This window comes from Rhipicephalus sanguineus, unplaced genomic scaffold, assembly GCF_013339695.2.
Source record: "Rhipicephalus sanguineus isolate Rsan-2018 unplaced genomic scaffold, BIME_Rsan_1.4 Seq254, whole genome shotgun sequence".
NCBI classification, from domain to species: Eukaryota; Metazoa; Arthropoda; class Arachnida; order Ixodida; family Ixodidae; genus Rhipicephalus; species Rhipicephalus sanguineus.
Window position 1 is genome coordinate 44,974 of NW_023614877.1, and position 19,571 is coordinate 64,544.

The 19,571-nt window shown below is 50.7% G+C and overlaps 1 pseudogene; it reads right to left on the reverse strand.

Annotated features, from left to right (window-relative positions):
• Positions 1 to 1,187: 1,187 nt before the first annotated feature.
• Positions 1,188 to 19,571, reverse strand: part of LOC119376859 (mediator of RNA polymerase II transcription subunit 17-like) — a 258,514-nt pseudogene continuing 240,130 nt past the window's right edge.

A 19,571-nucleotide genomic window follows, 5' to 3' on the forward strand; every position in this document is an offset into this window, starting at 1 on the left:
CGGCTGCTTGGGCGAGTTGGTTCATGATTAAGATAGATTTACCAGCGCAAAAAGACAGGACATTTAGGAAGGACACCACACAACACGCGCTATGTGTGTGTGTCCTTCCTAAATGTCGATCCTGTCTTTTTTGCGCTGGTAAATCTATCTTAATATTTACAACGTCACAGAGGTATTATAGCAGCACCCAGGAAGCCTTCGTTGAAAGAGTTGTCAACGCGGTGCACGCGGTTTTGTATGCTCACGTAGCCAGATACCAGTGGCGTAGGCAGCAATGTTTGTCGGGGGGGGGGGGGCACCTTCTTGTTCTGACATGTGTTGGGCAGATAAGTAAGGGCGAGTGTCATTCGTGTTCTGAGTCCCATGGGGAAAAAAATCGGGGGGCGACGGGCCGATGTGCCCCCCCCCCCCCCCCGATTTTTTCCCATGGGAACTCAGAACACGAAGTGCCCCCCCCCCCCCCCCGGCTACGCCACTGCCAGCTACGTTTACATGAAAACAGTCTGGGTCCCGCCTCTCTCGGCGCCCTCTGAAACTGGGCGCTATAACACCGTCTCCAAATAAATAACCGTCGCGTGCAACGAGCTTTCCAGCCGTCATAAGTGGGTCGTGGTATTATTGCAACAGAAAAAACAAGATGCAACACTTTTGTCTCCAGTTTACGTGTCGGTCGTGAATCCTTTGCACCCTAGAGTGGTGAGCTAGGACTAAAACGAGACCGAACATTCTGCTGATGCCTTCGACATTGCGGAGCAGCGACTTCAGCTGCACAGTTCCTCCAGGCCAAAAAGACACTTGCATCGGATGGCTTTGCAAATATACTACGAGGTGATCACTCTACCCTACCTCACCAACGTCCTTCGCGCAGCCTTTAGGTGAAAACCCGTATGAGCGCCTCAAGGAAAATAGCCTGACGCGTACTTTCGGAACGCGTACGCACTCGCCTGCAACAACAGTGACAGGCGAACTGAAGGTGTCTCCCAACACTGCCCAACGCTCAAGGATGTTTTCCTGCCTTCCCCTGCCAGTTCGCGCTGTCCTGACCACCGCTGATAACGCCGCATGGCTGAGCTGGCCTATAGAACCCACGCGAAGAGGTGGATTGCAAACCCTGTATTGAGCAGTAGTGATAGTAGGAACGCAACGGGTGCCCACGAACGCATAATGTATCAACAGTGTTTGTATTGTCAAGTGGTGAGTGCAGCCATCAGGTGTTCCATTGGAAAGGAAGGAACGGCCTTGCATGCGTGCCAGGCAGACCTCGCGGAAGGCGCCGCTAAGGGTGCCACTTGCGGTCACGCACCAACGTTGACGGGTAGAAGTCTTGCTGCTGGGGTGAGCATGACACGCACACCTCGGCACCTGACTGAGGACCGCACCGCACGGATATCACCTGCAAGCATACACCACTTAGTTAACAAAACTTGCAATGCACTGGATATCACTTGCTTTTAAGTGCGCAGCACTTGAGGTGTCCGCTTTCCGTAGTGTGGCATGATCACGCTCACACCAAGTGCTCTACACGGGCCTAGCAATGCTCAAAATAAAGTGAAGCGAAATAAGGTCTAAATAATATAATTAACAGAAATAACTAGAGTAATCGCATAATTAAACTTAAAATCGCTAAACCTGCGGTAGACAGACGCGCCGCGCAAGAGAGGGCGCCGCCGCCTCGACGTGTGCGCGATTTTCTTCCAACGGCGTTCGTCGCTGCAAGTGAAGGGGCAAACAACCTGACGGAACTCGCTGCAGACGACACGTGCTCACGTAACAAGCAGGAAGTCGATAAAGCGCAGCAAAATGCAGTGCGCATGTCGCACACCGAGTTCGCGAATTCTTAACAAGATTTCTCGTGCCAGGGAAGCCACTCAGACATGACGTCATCGGCAGCATGGCAACGGAGCTGTGGGGAACTCGACACACGGAATCGCTGCGTGACCGCACTACGCACTTGCTCAGTTTTCACTGTAGTGGAGCCGCATTTGGTTTTTGCGCTGAGTTTAACACAAGGCACTGAACTACCTCACTTTAGTAATGCGGTGCGGCTGGGGCTACCCATCTTTAAGCGTTGTCTTAGCGCTGGGACAACAAGAGAATGCAGAAATGTGTCAAACGGCATCAGCGGGGGCCTATAGTTCCGGTGCTAGGGTTTGGGAACGGTAGTGGTAACCGTGCGCGCTTAAAAACGCCCTAATGAACACCCAAAGCAACGAACGAAAACAAACTTATTCGCATGGGTAAGGGACAATGGCATGCATGAATGGAGCGTAATTAAAAATTAACTGGCTCAGTCAACTTAAGTACGTGCAGTGACCGTTTCGCTAATTAATACGAGCTTTTTACTCACGCCCTCCAGTGCTTTGCAGCCATAAGCACACGTCTTCATTCGACAATTTGTTAGTCTCGACTATACGAAAAATAATAAACTCTCCAGCCACTTTGCTAAAGTTAAACTTTAAATTCGGTCCCGAAACGTCGGGTCAGTTTTATAGCTTTTAAAGTTTAACTTTAGCAAAGTGGCTGGAGAGTTTATTATTTTTCGTATGACTTTTTCACCCAGCCAGACAGATCTCTGTCGAATATGTTCACATTTAAGTCTCGACTAGTACTTTATCATGGACAGAGCACAGTAAGAATGCGTAAGGGAAACAAGAGAAAGAGTGGAGAGGGCCGTACCACCGCAATATTGTTGGCTTATTAAATGCGAAGAATTTCTTAGAGAATCTTTGGCACTCTGAGCATTTCTATCTACGTATCTATCTATCTGGCCACCTACGTCCGGATGCTCTCCTGATCGCCTCCTTAGTTTGGTGTAGACCAAAATCGGCATGGGAGGGTAAGAGAATTTGACAAATATGACTGTCTGGTCAGGACACGCATAACGTGAAAATCCTATCACGTACACCGTCAAACCCTTTCCTATAGACACGTGTGGCACTACCCGTATACGACGGGCCTCGGTAAGCGGGTATGCTCCACAGGTGACCGAGTTACCATGAACGGCGAGAACAAACGCTGGTAATTTAAATATGCGAAAAACCGACATCGGCAGCGTTGACCCGACGAATGGAAAGAATAAAAATTAGGATCCCATCAGGAATCGAACCCCAAGCATTCTGCGTGGCAATCAGGTATTTTACCACAGGGCCACGCCAGGTCTATAAACTTGTTTGGAAAAACCGCCTATGCAGGCGTAATGCCGCTGCAACGTCAATTGTGGCTGTGGTGCTGGCTATCTAATTTTACAAGAAAGCAATAAACAGTATGGATATGTACTCCTACGACACAGGCGTCTTATCAGATTAACGTCTGTGGTTCCACTGTTGGCTCTGCTTTTATAGCAGTCTAATAAACATTACATTTGTATGCCTATGATTCGGCAAGCTATATTGAAGCATTGCTCAACCCCGGAGAGAGAGAGAGAGAAATGAAGAGGAAAGGTAGGGAGGTTAACCAAGCTTTGGCTTGGCTGGCTACGTTACACGTGGGGTGGGGAAAGGAATAAGAGATAGATGGAGAAGAAAGATGAAGAATCAACAGCTAGAACACACACAACACGAACCCCGGAGGAATGCATTAACGGAAGTTACCTATGATATCCACATGACTGCACCATAAAGTCCACTTAGTTTCGATAATACTGACTTATGTACTCTAACGTGAGGGCTGACATTACGTCGCACCATAAGTTACCCTTTAAACGCCAGTGTTGTCGACGTGCCTGGTAAGCCCACAACGTGCACACAGCTACTACACTTACAAAAACACGTCGATCCACCTCGTAACACTTGGCTCAAAGCATAAATAGAGCACAGAAGTACTCGCTAACTGCTTCGCATGAAACAGATTCCCACAACGCGTGGGATCTGCCGAATTTTTCGCTTCTGAGATAGCGTACAGCAACAAGGTCCACCGGGCGCAAAGCTTGTGTTAAACTGCGACATTTGAAAAAAAAAGAAAAAAGCAATGCCATCTGAGGAAATTATCGCAGGTTAAAAAAGAACCAACTGCTTCGTTTGGGATGAACAAAAGAACTAAATTTATTTCGATAGGGATGCCCGTTGCCGAGCGAGTTCGCGATAGTACAAAGTTGCCAGTTGGCGAAAAGAAAGAGGCTGAACTTGGCAGTTTCTTCATACTCCCCCGGAATGAGCCTCTGGTCATTCGTCCGTGTATTCCATGGGGTATAAGAGTTGAACTGGTCTTCTCAATGTGGCTCCATTCGGCATGCGCACCATGCAGGCTCGGATCTTTCCATCACGTCCCAGAAGAACTTCGGCCACTTCTCCAGTTTTCCAGAGCTGCCTCGGCAGATGATGTTCGTGAACTAAGACGAGGGTTCCTTGCTTTAGTGCACTTAACGAACTCGGCACAGCGAACTGTGCCGATCGGAGACTCGTCAGGTACTCCTTTTGCCACCGACGCCAAAACTGGTCGGCCATTCTAAGGCGGTAGCGCCAGCGACGCGTGAGTTGACCAGGTTTCTGAACCACTTCAGCGGCGGAGCAGCTGTCAGGAAGAGTGGTTAGTCTCTGACCTATCAGGAAATGAGACGGTGTTAAAGGTTCGGGTTCGTTCGCGTCTGTGTAGACGTAGGTCAGGGGTCGAGAGTTGATGATAGCTTCGATTTCAATTAGTATTGTCGTGAGCTCCTCGAAATTGCAGTAGCTGCTTCCCAAAACCTTCTTCGGGGATGTTTTCACGGAATGAACCATTCTCTCCCAAAATCCGCCCCACCAAGCCGCTTTCTCAATTATGAACTTCCAGCGGATCTGGTGGTTTAAGAAGAAATTCTGGATGTCTTCTCCTCGTATTGTGGTCCACAGTTTCTGCGGGTCCTTAGAAGCACGCTTGAAAGTCCTTGCGTTGTCAGAAAAGATGACTCGACAGACCCCCCTTCTTGAGATGAATCTTCGGAACGCCATCAGGAAGTTCGATGTCGACATATCGGACACCAGTTCAAGGTGTATTGCGCGCGTAACTGCACACGTGAAAATGACGATGTAAGACTTTCTGTTATTTCCTTGATCTTTCGTGTTCAGCGGTCCAGCGAAATCTACACCTGTTACATCGAAGGGTGGCGCTTGTGTCACCCTTTCGCGAGGCAGAGGAGCGACTGGCTCAGTAGCAGCACGGCTGTTGAAACGATTGCACGTCACACATTTCCTTAGCACCTTTTTTACCATCTGCCTTCCTCGCACAATCCAGTACTTCTCCCTCAGTTCGGTAAGAGTCTCTAGCGCGCCAGCATGCAGGAGACGGCGATGAGCTGCGTTGATGACAAGTTCTGTGATGGGATGCCTCGACGGAAGGACAATCGGATGCTTAACGTTGTAGGAAATGTCGGCAGCATTGAGCCTTCCTCCCACTCTTAACATGCCCTCGTCGTCGCAGAACACGCTGAGATCCCGTATCGGAGAATCACTTGGCAAGCGTATCGAGCGGTGAAGACATCGGAGTTCATTTGGAAAGGCCTCCAATTGTGTTTGAAGTATCAAACAAGTGTGCGCCTCTTGCACTTCCTCTGTCGTAAGATGCCCCTCGCGTTTCTCGTTGGGATGCCTGGCGTTGTGAACAAATCGCAGTACCCAAGCGGTAACTCGAACCAGTTTGGAGAGGGAGCTGTATTTCTGCAGGGGTAGTATGGATTCCCTCACTGTCACGTTGTGAACTCGAAGTGTCTTTCTTTCCTCCTCTGCGATGCTCATGTCAGCAGTGTTTTCATGACATGGCCAGCAAGTAGATGGCTGTGAAAGCCAGACAGGCCCGTTCCACCACACCGAGCTTGACCAGAGTGCTCTCGGGGTTACTCCCCTCGTCAGGAGGTCGGCGGGATTTTCGTTCCCAGGACAGTGATTCCAGAGCTCTGGATCCGTTCGCTGCTGAATTTCCAAAACTCGGTTGGCGACAAAGGGCTTCCATTGTTGCGCGGAACCTCGTACCCAATGCAGTGCGATAGATGAGTCTGTCCACATGTACCATTTGTCAATTGGGAGACCCAATGATTGCCCCAAATATTCCTTCAGTCGTGCACCGATCACCATGCCCATCAGCTCCAGTCTTGGAAGCGACAATTTCTTAATCGGTGCTACTCGGGACTTTGAAAGAACAAGAGTCACCGCTGCTTCCTCGACTCCATAGGTGCGCAAATACGCAACTGCACCGTAAGCTTTGGGGCTCGCATCTGTGAAAATGTGCACCTCTTTCCCGCTATCGTTGGGCAAGCTACCGTATCGTCTTGGCACTGTCACGTCCGTTAAATAGTGCAGCTGGGTGTGCCACTGCGTCCAAGCTGTCTTGACGTCTTCAGGTAGAGGAGCGTCCCACTCAATACCCAGTTCCCACAGTGTTTGGAACATGAGTTTGGTTGTCACTGTGACTGGAGAAATAAAACCAAGCGGGTCATATATACGAGCTGATGCCTGAAGGATAAATCGTTTCGTGTCGCTGCTTCGATCTAAGAAATCCAAGATCGCCTTCATGGAAAACGCCAGATGATCTCTGTCCTTATCCCATACAAGTCCGAGGACTCGTGAGACACTTGATGTCGGACACTCAACGTGGCTCAGGGCACATCCGTTTCCTTCGTCGTTGAAGTTGTTGCAGCTTCTTGGAATTTGAATTCATTTGCGCAGTGTCATGCTTGCTCGATTCATGACGTCTCGTGCACCTAGGTAGAAGTCTACAGCGTCCTCCTCGGTCTCCGCTCCTGTTATTAGGTCATCCACGTACAGGCTCTCACTGATAGTTTTAGTGATGCGTGAATCACCCGCAGTAGTTGACAGATGATGACGCACTGTGGCTGCGAGAAGGAACGGACTGCTTGTCACACCGAAGGGCACTCGTGTCATTCTCCAGACTTCTATCACGGAATCTTGGTCTTGCCTCGTGGGTAAGTGCTCATACCACAAGAATCGGAGGGCATCGCGATCTGCCGGTGTCAATGAAATTTGCAGGAATGCCTTCTCAATGTCTGCACTTAGTCCGATGTGGTGAATTCTGAAGTTAATTAGCATGTAGCGAGAGACGAAGACGTGAAGGCGGCCGACGTGGCCGTGCCGTTCTCGCTACTTTATTAGAGGCCCTGGTAGAAGCAGAGCGGCAGCGGCTACCGGCGTGCAGCCCCCAGGAGCGTGAGCTCGTTCAACTGCTCGCGCCTCGAGCTCTAAACATGAGCTGCGCGAGGGGCGCGGCGCGTAAATGGTAAAACGATGATGATGATCGTGAGCGATGATGATGACGCCGCTACAGATTACTCCCCCCCCCCCCCCGCAGAAATGAAGCCGAAATGAAAAACGATGGGGGCGTATATACAAGGAGGTTCGTGACGTGAGACAAATTGTCAGTGGGCAGTCCAGGTCGTCAACGTGAGATGACCGTCGAAGACCAGTGGGTCTCTGGCGGGCGGCTCTGGGAGCTGCGTAGCGGGCGGGGGTCGCGACGAATGAACGCTGTAGGCAGGAGCAAGGGCGCCCGTCTCTGCATGTCGGAACCGATCCGAGAAAGTCGGTTGGGCATGAGGAGAGGTGTTGCACAGGCCACAACAATGCCGGTGACTGCTGGGCGCACTCCGGGCACGTTGTCTACGGCGCGAGACGAAATACCGGCAAGTACGGCGGCTGTAGACGTGGGGAGGAGGTCTGCACAGCGCACCTGCACAGTGGCCACATGTCGGGTGGGCGGCATCCTGTGTCACGGGATCCGGAGCAAATCTGCGGTGACACCGAGCAGGCGTAGTCGCTGCGGGCTCGGATGATGCACCTGTGTGCGTTGAAGCACCCTCGGCAGGTGGTACATGAGGGCTCGTGCGCAGGTCAGGATGCTGGATGCCGGCCGACGTGGCAGGCGTCACATGTGGGGCTTGCTCTGCCATTGGCGAACCTGCAGGCATGTCGTCCTCAGGCGCTTCCGTCATAGTAGCAGCGTCCTGCAAGTGCGGCCGAAGTTGGTAAGGGCACGAACTTCTGCTGCGGTAGCCGTCAAGGGCGACGCTGGTCGCTGCTGACAAGAGGCGCAGAGCTTGGAACTCGGTGAAAGGTCGTGCTCGGGTACCGTCGACGGCGAAACCTCCGCGAGCGAGGGGCGAACAGTGGGCGAGAGGTTGTCCGTGTCAGCTTCCAGGTCGGGCGGCAAGGTAGCCAGCGTGGAAGCCGAGGTCAGGGACGTGTCGTGAGCCGGCGAGGGCAGGGACGACGGGCGGATGGCGGGCATGCCTGATGGACCGTCGGCCGAGGGCGTCGACGAAATGCACCTCGTGGCGGACTGGTCGATGGCAGCAGCAACGTCGTCGGGTGCCGGAACCTCGGGCGTGGGATCCTGAACAGTCGGGCGTGTCGTCCGGCGCGGGAACCACTGCGCTGGTGGCCGGACGAGAGGTGGAAAGAGACGTAGCCGGGGAAGGTAAGTCGCGGTCATGGGAGGGCTGCGGGCCGGGTGGTACCACTCGCGTTGACGGAGGGGAAACCCGGAACTCACGGGTCCCCGGTAGCGGGCGGTACGTCTCGCCGTAGCGGGCCAGCACCGCAGCGCAGAGGTCGTCATATGGCTGCGGGCTGGAGGACGACGCGGCGGACAGCTGACGCAGCTCAGCCGGGAGGGCGTCAAGCAAGATGTCGTGCATTAGTGGCTGCGCGGTGACGCCATTCACCGCGAGGCAGGCGTCGAACTGCATAAACCACGCTCGGGGGTAGGCCGGGTGAAACGGCGGAACTGGAGGGCAGAGTCGCGGAAGCATGGCAGGGGTCCGCTCGGCGAAGGGCGTGTTCTCCGGGTCACCAATTGTAGCGAGAGACGAAGACGTGAAGGCGGCCGACGTGGCCGTGCCGTTCTCGCTACTTTATTAGAAGGCCCTGGTAGAAGCAGAGCGGCAGCGGCTACCGGCGTGCAGCCCCCAGGAGCGTGAGCTCGTTCTGTACTGCTCGCGCCTCGAGCTCTAAACATGAGCTGCGCGAGAGGCGCGGCGCGTAAATGGTAAAACGATGATGATGATCGTGAGCGATGATGATGATGCCGCTACAAGCACCTTCAGCAAGTCTGGGTTCAAGTTTGGTCCTGGCTCCAGGGCTTCGTTCAGGGAGATACATCCTGTGTCGCTAGACGATGCATCAAATACGACCCTAATCTTTGTTGAAAGGCTATCAGGTCTGAAGACAGCGCGGTGAGGCATGTAGTAAACCCTGTTTTCGTCGTTATTGATTTCTTCCGGTGGAAGTCGTTCGGCGAACCCTTGCTCTAGGTACTGACGGATAGCCGCGTCATACTCGATCAATGTCGCGTCATCTTTCAATAGCCTCTTCGTGAGACTTGTCAAACGCTTCTGTGCGATCGCTTTGTTGTGAGCGAGAATGCTCAGAGGTTTCCATGGTAATGCCACCTCATAGCGCTTGTCTGTTTTCTTGATCGATGTCGAAAACGTGTTGATGATTTCTTGGTTTTTTCGTTCGTTTGGGCACAAGAGTCAGTAATTCCGATGCTCTCCAGCTCCCAGAACGATTTCAGTTCGTTGGTCAAACTTGTTGTGTCATCTGACACTCCAGCACGAAGAACTGCCGCGGTTGAGCAGCAGGCAGCTGAGCTACTGCTGGGAATTGCTCCTTGAAGCGTCCACCCAAATTTGGTCTTCAGTGCAACAAGTGTGCCCTGCAGCTTCTTGAAGTCACCATACACCAACGACCAGTAATAGTCGGCACCGATAAGGATGTCAATGCCGCTTCTCGCCAGGTGGGCTGGTGCAACGGTGACATCTGCCAATTCATCTATTTCCGCTTGCAGTTTTTGCAAGATGTTCTCAGGTACTCGCAGCTGATCAGAGCAGATTTCTGGTATTTCGAGAGCCTCGATGAAGTGCTCGTTGCGGTCATACTGACTTCTTAGCCAAAGTTTCACTCTTCTGCGTTTTTCTTTGATAATGTTGCCTGATCCTCCGAATGGGTAGATTGTGATGTCCTTCACCAATCACCTCTAGTTGCAGTTCGCGGGAAAGCTTCTTTGTGACAAAACTTCGTTGGCTACCCCCGTCGAAGAGGAGGCGCGTCAGAGCTCTCCTTCGTCCTTCTGCCCATACTTGAGCCGTTTGGAGCAACACGGTAGGCACATTCTTCGACTTCTGTTCCGCTGAAGAGTGCAACTCTGCGGCTGTGTTCTCAGGTTGCCTCCAGGTGGGGTCACAATTTGTGACAGGTGTCTTCTGCCACAGTGCTTGCAACTTAGCCTTTTGTTGCGGCATTGTTTCGACATGTGTCCCTTTACGCCACACCGGAAGCAGCGACCAGGCGCAGTTAGTCGTTTCTTCTTTTCATCGAGTGACATTTGTGCCTGACACTCGTGAGTCATGTGATTCTTTGCATCACAAAATGCGCATGAATCAATCTGCTTCGATTTGCCCGCAGAGAAGAGCGAAGCCGCTGATCCTTTTGGTGTTTTGATTTTTCTTTATCTCGATGTTTTGAGCTGGATCCTTTTACTTCGCTATGGCCAGTCTGCAGTGCCTTCTCTCGGCTCTCCACTTCGGTCTTGAGAAAAGCTCGTAAACTCTCAATGCCGATCCCCCTTCCTTGCTGTCAGCGGAGAGTCCCTTGTGGTAGTTGACTACTAGTTCCGATGGCAGCATTCGCAAGAGTGCGGAGCAGAGCAGGGCACCGTAGCCATCTGTTTGACTCGAGCGCTGCGAGGCGGCTATGTTGCGCTGCAGATGGTCATAGAGTCGGACGTAGCCCGATAACCTCATCTCGTTGCGCACCGGTGGCAACTCAAGCAACTGAGTCAGATGTTCCTGTATCAGCACGTCTCGTCGACCGAAGCGTTCTTTAAGGAGTTCGATGGCTGTGTTGTAGTTAACTCCCGTCACCTGGATGCCGTCGATGGCCGATGCAGCCTTCCCAGAAAGTGACGACCGCAAGTACAGAAACTTCTCAGAGTCGGAGAGGGTGTCGTTTTCGTGCACCGCCCTCTCAAACTGCTCCCAGAAGGACTGCCACTCCGTGGAAGCGCCGCTAAATCGCTGTAACTCGAGCTTCCGTAGTTTAACGTGGGTCTGCGCAGCCCTCGGAGGGCCGTCGGTCGGCGCCCGCGTCGCGGCCATTTCTGCTTGTTTCTTTTTTTTTTTTTTGCTTTTTGCTCTTCGGCTTCTTGGCTGAGTTTCGCGATGCATGCGACGATCCGGTCGTTGTACTCGATTGTTCTTATGTAGTTTTGCTCCGCGTCTTCGTCAACAACTAGTGGTTCAATGGCATTGTCCACTTCGTTTAGTTGTATTTGGAGGGCACTTAGCCTGGCCGACAAGACACTGAGAGCTCCGTCGTTCGCATGGCTCGCCAAGAATAATTCTGCCTCGGAAATAAGTTTGGTCACCTGAGTTCTCAAGGCGCTCCTTTTTAGCTTGAGCCGGTCCATCCTGGCGTCTGCGATGCCTGGCGTCTGTGATTTTGTGTTGCCTGGCGTATGCGTTGCCTTGAGCAGTGGTGTCGGTTTCGGCTGGGTGTGGCGTCGTCAGGCCTTGTTGGTTGAAGCGCCTCGTCGACCGTTTCTTGCCCGAGGATCGTTGTTGTTTTTCCTCAAGCTCGTTGTGCTGTCGACGTCTGTTGACCCTGCCTCAACGGTAAGTTCGATAACTTCTTCCCGGGTTTCGGCACCAAATTATGAGGAAATTATCGCAGGTCAAAAAAAACCAACTGCTTCGTTTGGGATGAACAAAACTAAATTTATTTCGATAGGGATGCCCGTTGCCGAGCGAGTTCGCGATAGTACAAAGTTGCCAGTTGGCGAAAAGAAAGAGGCTGAACTTGGCAGTTTCTTCACCATCAACAAACTAATCCACAACATCGTGCATAAAGGTGTAATATAGAAAGAAATATTTTACAGATATCCAGATATAATTTAATTACGGATATAAATATCTGCATTCTTGCAGTACAAGTCAAAAGCTGCTTGAACAAAAATACGAGAAGCAACTTACAAATGCGAAGGTGCTATTTCAATCACTTGAACATGCTTCAAATACAGAGATCTCCCATGTACCTAGCCTGAAAAAATGTAACATGCGATATACAGGGTGTTTCAAGCAATGTGTCCAGTATCTTTTAAAAATCACAGAAAGTGGGTATCTGCGTGCTACCTGCGGCGTTACCTTTACTGTGGGAGAGCGTATTTTGAGATGCGTACAAACATTAACTACGACAGTAATTACAGAAATTAAGAAAATTAACCTTTTAACCAGTGGAAATAAGCGGCGAGTCAAATGGGCGAAAGGAAGCCCTTCCTGAGAATAGCTTATAGCCGCTTTGAAATTTCTGAAAGGCGGCCACTGGTAATCACCGCGGAGCGATGAAATCTGGCTAATTTTGCTGGCGATACCGAAACCTACGCACCAAAAAGCGCGTCTGCCATTCGCTGCGGAAAGGCCCTCAGTGACGACAGTTTCCCTCGCACGGGGAGGAGGAGGATAAGCGACCCGCCGTAACCATCCGTTGATCTAGATACTTCGTTTCGTTGCTGAGCGAGCCGCACATGCTTGCCTTTGGGAAATGCATGACGTAAGCGAACTGGCGGATGCAGACGGACACCACTGCAGTGGCTGACTTGTGTCTGTGTCCTTTTGATTTCGGGGATGGCGGCTGCCATGCGTGGCACGTCTTCCAGAGCCGAATACGTGGACATGGTGATCGTTTATGTACATACAAGCCCAAGTCGATGTGCAGTTAGCAACAAGAATGTATTTTATCCGGCACCCAGACAGTCCGATTCCATCGCACAAAGTATTTAAAAGAACATTCGAGCGTTTCTGTGTCACTGGATCTGTAAACGTGCGTCGAGGCAGAATGCACAATGATGCTGCTGTGAATGGAGACTTTGAAATTGATCTGCTCGCCTTCGTTTCCCTGAATCCCGAAGCCAGCGTCCGGTAAATGGCCCAGGCAACTGGCGCGACTTGGTCGAAAGTTTGGAGAACACTGTCGAAGTATACGTATCATCCGTACCATGTTTCAATACATCGGGAATTATCCGAGCATGACCACCGGCAGCGTCTGGACTTGAGCGACTGGTGCCTCATACAATGCGATGAAAATCCCGAATTTCTGAACAATGTGCTGTGGACAGACGAAGCAAACTTTTGCCGAAATGGAAAAGTCAACTTGCATAACGCCCATTATTGGTGCAACGAAAATCCCCGCTGGCTGCGAGAACACAAGCATCGGGTGCGCTGGTCAGCAAACGTATGGTGCGGCATTCTTCAAGGCCGTATAATCGGCCCATACTTTGTTGAAGGAACACTGGCCGGCGAAAATTACTCCGAGCACATACTCAGTGGTGCTGTGTCCGAGTCTGTGAGCGAACTGCCTCTGAACACACACATGAAAGTGTGGTTTCAGCAAGATAGAGCCCCACCTCACGCATCTTCATGTGCCATCGAATTTCTTAATAAGAACTTTCCCAACCAGTGGATAGGACGCGGCGGCCCTATAGCTTGGCCAGCAAGATCACCAGACTTGTCCCCCTGGATTTTTTCCTCTGTGGGTACGTAAAAAATCGGGTGTACTGGTCTGAGCCTGCCAACATCGACGAACTCAAGCAGAGATAAGAACTGCGATTGCCAATGTGCCGGAAGCCATGCTTTTAAGGTCTGTGCATCATGTGCAGCGTCGTGCACAAATGTCTATTGTTGCCGAAGGAAAACACTTCGAGCCCTTAATGTAAGCTTTGTTCCTTCCTGTGCACTGTAGAGCTGAGCCACACTTGTGAATAGTCAATATACGTTCTTGCATCAATGAGCAGTGATGAAAAAAATAAACAACTTCGACGCACTCATTACGCCAAAGCTTCCACGACCAAATATCCTGAAGTGCAATAAGCACCATAGCGCAGAAAATGACGAAGGACATTTTCGGAAAACCTATGCACTTTGATTCACAGCATTTTCCTTTCTAATGTAACTCACGGGCGCGAAAAAAAAAATAATAACCCTGACGGCAGCTGGTCATGAAGCAACCTTTATGTCCCGCTTTTCTCCCCTTCTCAAAAAATTCGATTCGTGAACCCGCAATCGCAACCCGCGCTGTTTAGAATCCTAGCAGTAACACATTTTTCGCGTCGATCGACCATGCGGCAGGAAAGCGTTGCCACAAAACTAAGTATCTAGATCACATAGCGTAGGGTTGCGCGAAAGAACAAGGACGAAGGTAAGTGGACAGGACGGGCGCAAAACTTCAACTGAATAAACGGAAGGCCAAAGCCGTTAAAAAGTTTGAATCAACATGTGCCTGACACGTGCCTAAAAAACCGAACAAATATAAGAACCAATAAAAGCGGAAAACTAAGAGCAACAAAATTTGAAACCTTATCTAAGGTCCACCGCGCAAACGCCAACCTGCAAACATGTGGTGATAGTGATATGCGGGTAGAGTATGATCAGTAACATGCGCTGAAGTAGCAAACAAGAAAATAAAAACAAATGAACGTCTGATTACGTAAAACCATCTAAAAATTGCTGCTCCTTCGGGAGCAATGTCAGTGAAGGCATGCTAACGCAATTGTCGCATCGCGCAATGAAGAAGGCCTCTATTAATTCTCTTTCCATCTTGTCATTAGACTTGTACAGTATTCGGGTCTCCTTTAGTTTCGGCGAACAACCACATCTCCTACAGTGTAAATCGAGATGGCCTCCGGTGTGGGAGCGCACAGCTAGATTGTGCTCTCGCGCCCTCTCATTGAAGCAGCGTCCCGTCTGTCCAATGTAGCACTGGCCACAGGACAGGGGGATTTTGTATACCACACCTGTTACGCACTCTACAGCGGGATCAACATGCCGCTTACTACACGGCACGCGCAAACCTTTGTGCATCATGGAACAAACTTTTGCCAACTTGCACGGAGCCGAAAAAACCGTTTTTACCCCATAACGGTTGGCTACCTTTTTCATATTATGCGACACGCGATGTATGTAGGGCATTACGTGCACTCGTCTACTTTCAGTCACATTCTCGTTACGTTTACTACTGCCCTTCTTGCTCTGCAGCAGCCGTTCACAAGAGCTTAAAATCACAGTTGAAGGGTATCCCGCCTTGACCAAGCGTGCCTCCTGGAGCGCTAAGCTTTCTTTTATCTTATGGTGGCATGATTTTTCCAGAGCGGACCGACAACACAAGGACACAATTGCTCGTTTTGTTATCTTAGAATGGGCACTTTCATACGACAGTAAGGCCTTGGTAGTTCTTGGTTTGTACATCCAACACACGTGGTTGTTAGTAAAGAATAGACGCAAGTCTAAGAATTGTAGGCTGCCATTAGCCGGCTTCTCGTGCGTAAATGTCAGACCATCGGAAGCCAGCCGGAACTCAGCTATAATAGCTGACAACCTTGTTATCAAAAACCTTATCGTTCTGGGCGGTGACGAGCACTAAATAATCGTCGACATATCTTAGTATTCTAACTATTCCTTGCGATGACACAGAAGCACCAAGTCTGCGGTCAACAGAGGCAAGATAGATGTCACTGAGCACCGGTGCAACCAAAGACCCTATACAAATTCCTTTCTTTGAACATAGTAATTATTATCATGGCATATGGCGGTGGAGTTCAAGTAGAAGTTCAAAAGTTCAAAAAAAAAAACTGTTCGGTACTCACACCTGCTTCGTTTTGAAAAGCCACCTCACCGTTGTGCTCAACACATTCTTTCACTACACTGTAAAGTTCCTTGTGTGGAATCGAGTAGAATAGTTCTTCCACGTCCACGGAAAATGCCTTTGTATCAGCGGGTAAACCCTCCTGTAGAAGTTGAACCACCTCCTTTGAGCTTCGGACCAAAAAAGGATCGTTGAGGGTAAGAGTTGTCAAAAGTTTCTGCAGGTAGCTCCCCACTTCACGCTGCCAAGTAGCCCTCTCAGATACAATCAAACGAAGTGGGCCTTCGGGCTTATGAGTTTTGCAAGCGAAAAACGCCTCTAGACTGTTCCCTTCAGACTTTTTAACGGATTTACCAAGCTTTTCTAAATCCATCTTCAGGAGCAGCTTCAACGCTTCCTTTCTTCTCTTCATTGGGTCAAATACCAAGGGCTTGAAATTTTTCATTACTGCCTTGGTGGCCTTTTCCTTGAACATTGTCAGTGGCATGACCGCGAAACCGCCCTCCTTGTCAGACTGAAGTACGGTGAGTCCTTCTGTTCTAAGACAGCTGACAATCTTCTTGTAAGGCGGCTTGCTCTGGCGCGGATCACTCCCAACGCGCTGTAAACAGTCGACGCCGTCCCCTATAACACGTACCCTGTCTTCCCTCCACAAGGCCTCCCAGACGCCTTACCAGGTTCTGTGTGGCCCGCGGAACGCAGGCATCGTCTTCGCGGCGCCGCTGCACCGAACTGCACCGATTGCGGCGCGATCGAAACCCTGTGCCACCTATTGTTTGACTGTCCGTCTCTCAACACTGCGCGGAAGCGGCTCGCCATGAAGTACTGCCTCGTCGGACTGCCGTGTGCGACCCTACAGGACTTGCTCCATCCCACCGGCCACGTACACCGTCGCCGATCAGCCCTTGCGGCCCTACTAGCTTTTCTCGAGGATGCCGGCCTAGTCGAACGAATTTTCTAGCCGCTCACCACGGTGACTCGGACGCCCGTTCTCCTGCCCCCCCCCCCCTCACTGTTTTTTTTTCACTCATACCTTTCTTTTTCTTCTTTTACCATACTCTTTTCACTCTCACTGTCCCTTTAATCCCCAATCCCCTGAGTGTATCGGTTGAGGTGTCCTCACTTGAGAGACAGTTATCGTGCACTCCACACCCAATTTCCATTTTCATTTCCTTCTTCCTTTAAGAATCACCTCCCCCCAATGGCTACAAGTTTCGGCCTACTGGAAACCGGTTGGAAGCAGAATTTTGGTCCCTTTTCCAGTTCCCTTTTGACTTCCGCAGGTACAGTGGCACCACCAAAAACCTTTAACGATTCTTCCTGAGCAGCCCGTGACACTTTTGGCGGAAATGAGACCCTCGCCAAATGCCATAGGCACTCTGTAGAACTGGAAATGTTTTTCTTCAGTTTGGCGTATCGGCACGCGGCAACGCCCGGATCTGCTTCCTCAAAAACCAGAACGCGCAACCAGTCGTAATACAATCGAATCTGCCTCCACGCTTCGCTTTTCATTATCTTGCAAATTCTCCTAGCATGAGGCCAAGAGGGGCCCGGACACCCGAAAAGGATTTGAACTTGAGGTGGAACGACTTGCCTTTTCAAACACAGGGACAGAACTCTGGAATGGCACGTTGTCAAGGCGATTCATACAGGCGACTTCCGCTGCCTGCCGGCTTTGGTTACACATAAAAGAGCCCAGGGGACTAGAAATTCGATGCAGTAAAGCTCTCATTTGGGCTAGTTGGTGCACAGGTGAACACATAGCGTAAGAACAAGGACGAAGGTAAGTGGACAGGACGGGCGCAAAACTTCAACTGAATAAACGGAAGGCCAAAGCCGTTAAAAAGTTTGAATCAACATCTGCCTGACACGTGCCTAAAAAACCGAACAAATATAAGAACCAAGAAAAGCGGAAAACTAAGAGCAACAAAATTTCTTTTAAATACTTTGTGCGATGGAATCGGACTGTCTGGGTGCCGGATAAAATACATTCTTGTTGCTAACTGCACATCGACTTGGGCTTGTATGTACATAAACGATCACCATGTCCACGTATTCGGCTCTGGAAGACGTGCCACGCATGGCAGCCGCCATCCCCGAAATCAGAAGGACACAGACACAAGTCAGCCACTGCAGTGGTGTCCGTCTGCATCCGCCAGTTCGCTTACGTCATGCATTTCCCAAAGGCAAGCATGTGCGGCTCGCTCAGCAACGAAACGAAGTATCTAGATCAACGGATGGTTACGGCGGGTCGCTTATCCTCCTCCCCCCGTGCGAGGGAAACAGTGTCGTCACTGAGGGCGTTTCCGCAGTGAATGGCAGACGTGCTTTTTGGTGCGTAGGTTTCGGTATCGCCAGCAAAATTAGCCCGATTTCATCGCTCCGCGGTGATTACCAGTGGCCGCCTTTCAGAAATTTCAAAGCGGCTATGGGCTATTCTCATTAAGGGCTTCCATTCGCCCATTTGACTCGACCACGTATTTCCACTGGTTAAAAAGTTAATTTTCTTAATTTCTATAATTACGGCCGTAATTAATGTTTGTACGCATCTCAAAATGCCCGCTCCCACAGTAAAGGTAACGCCGCAGGTAGCACGCAGATATCTCCTTTCTGTGATTTTTAAAAATACTGGACACATTTTTTGAAAAACCCTGTATGTTATCGCATGTTACATTTTTTTTTTTCAGTCTATAGGTACACGGTACATTACAAACGGGTATAGACACTGGATGTTTCGGAGTCAGCTGGGGTCACTCATGCGTCGGGCTTGTTTCCATCTACAAGGATCGCTGTGCATTAGTATGAAACGTCTGCGCCAGATGCGTGCATTGCTTTCCGATAAGAAATGAAAACAGATTCAAACAACTCATTCTCACGTACAGAGAGAGGCTTGAGATATTTTCAAAGTTCGAGGCAGTTGGCGTTCGCAAAGTTCGTAGATAGACAAAAATAATGTAGACGAGTAGTCACACCGAATGTAATTATTTCTGCGGCAACTGAGTGCGCGTCAAGAGGGCATCTGAGCGTAATTTACCGCTTTTTACTCGTGAGCTCAATAACGTCTGTAGCGGCACGCCCACGCTCCCATTTACACGGCCCGCACCGCGTGGCACAACAGGCGCGTAATAAAGATCATATTCTCTCTCCAGCTGTGTGCTGACGTAGTACATTCCGCTGCTCGCCTATGCGCGTCTGTCCATAGGCAACGTATATCGCGTTCTTATAGCTTGGTGACCCGGACGTGATGGCTACTAATACGAGCACGAGAGCAGACGACGGCAGACGACCACAGCAATCGCAGTCAATGGTGGGAAACCAGAATCAAGCCCTCGCCGCAGACGTGAAAGCCGTTTCCAACGTGCAGGTGCGGCTGCCGCCATTTAGTCCGAAGAACCCAGCAGCATGTTTTACTCAAGTGGAACATTTATTCGACTTGCGCCGCATAACTTCACAACGCGTGATGTACTTGCATGTCGTCTCGACGCTGCCCTCAGAGGTTGTGGACTAGCTGGCCTTTTTGAGCGTTCCACACCCGTCCGAGCCGTACGAACACCTCAAAGCCATTGTGCTGACGCGCAAAACGGTTTCAGAGCGCAACCGCCTGCAGCAACTCCTCAATGCCGACGAGTTTGGGGACAGACGACCATTGCAGATGCTGCACCGAACGCCCGCTACTCGGCGACAGAGACTCCGAAAGCCTACTGCTTCGCGAGTTCTTCTGGCAATGCCTGCTTTAAAACCTCGCCCCTGCCTTGGCTGCTGCTGCGGAGATGCCATCAGAGAAGCTAGCGGAGCTCGCCGAGACCGTATTGCCGATTAAGGCCGGGACAGACGGTACGATTTTCCATCCGATGCGACGTCCGGCGTGGCGATGCGGAAGCCGGAATGGTGACGTTTCGAGACGTTTCATCGCATCGGATCGCCGCATCGCATGTCCGTGTATCCAACCGGGCA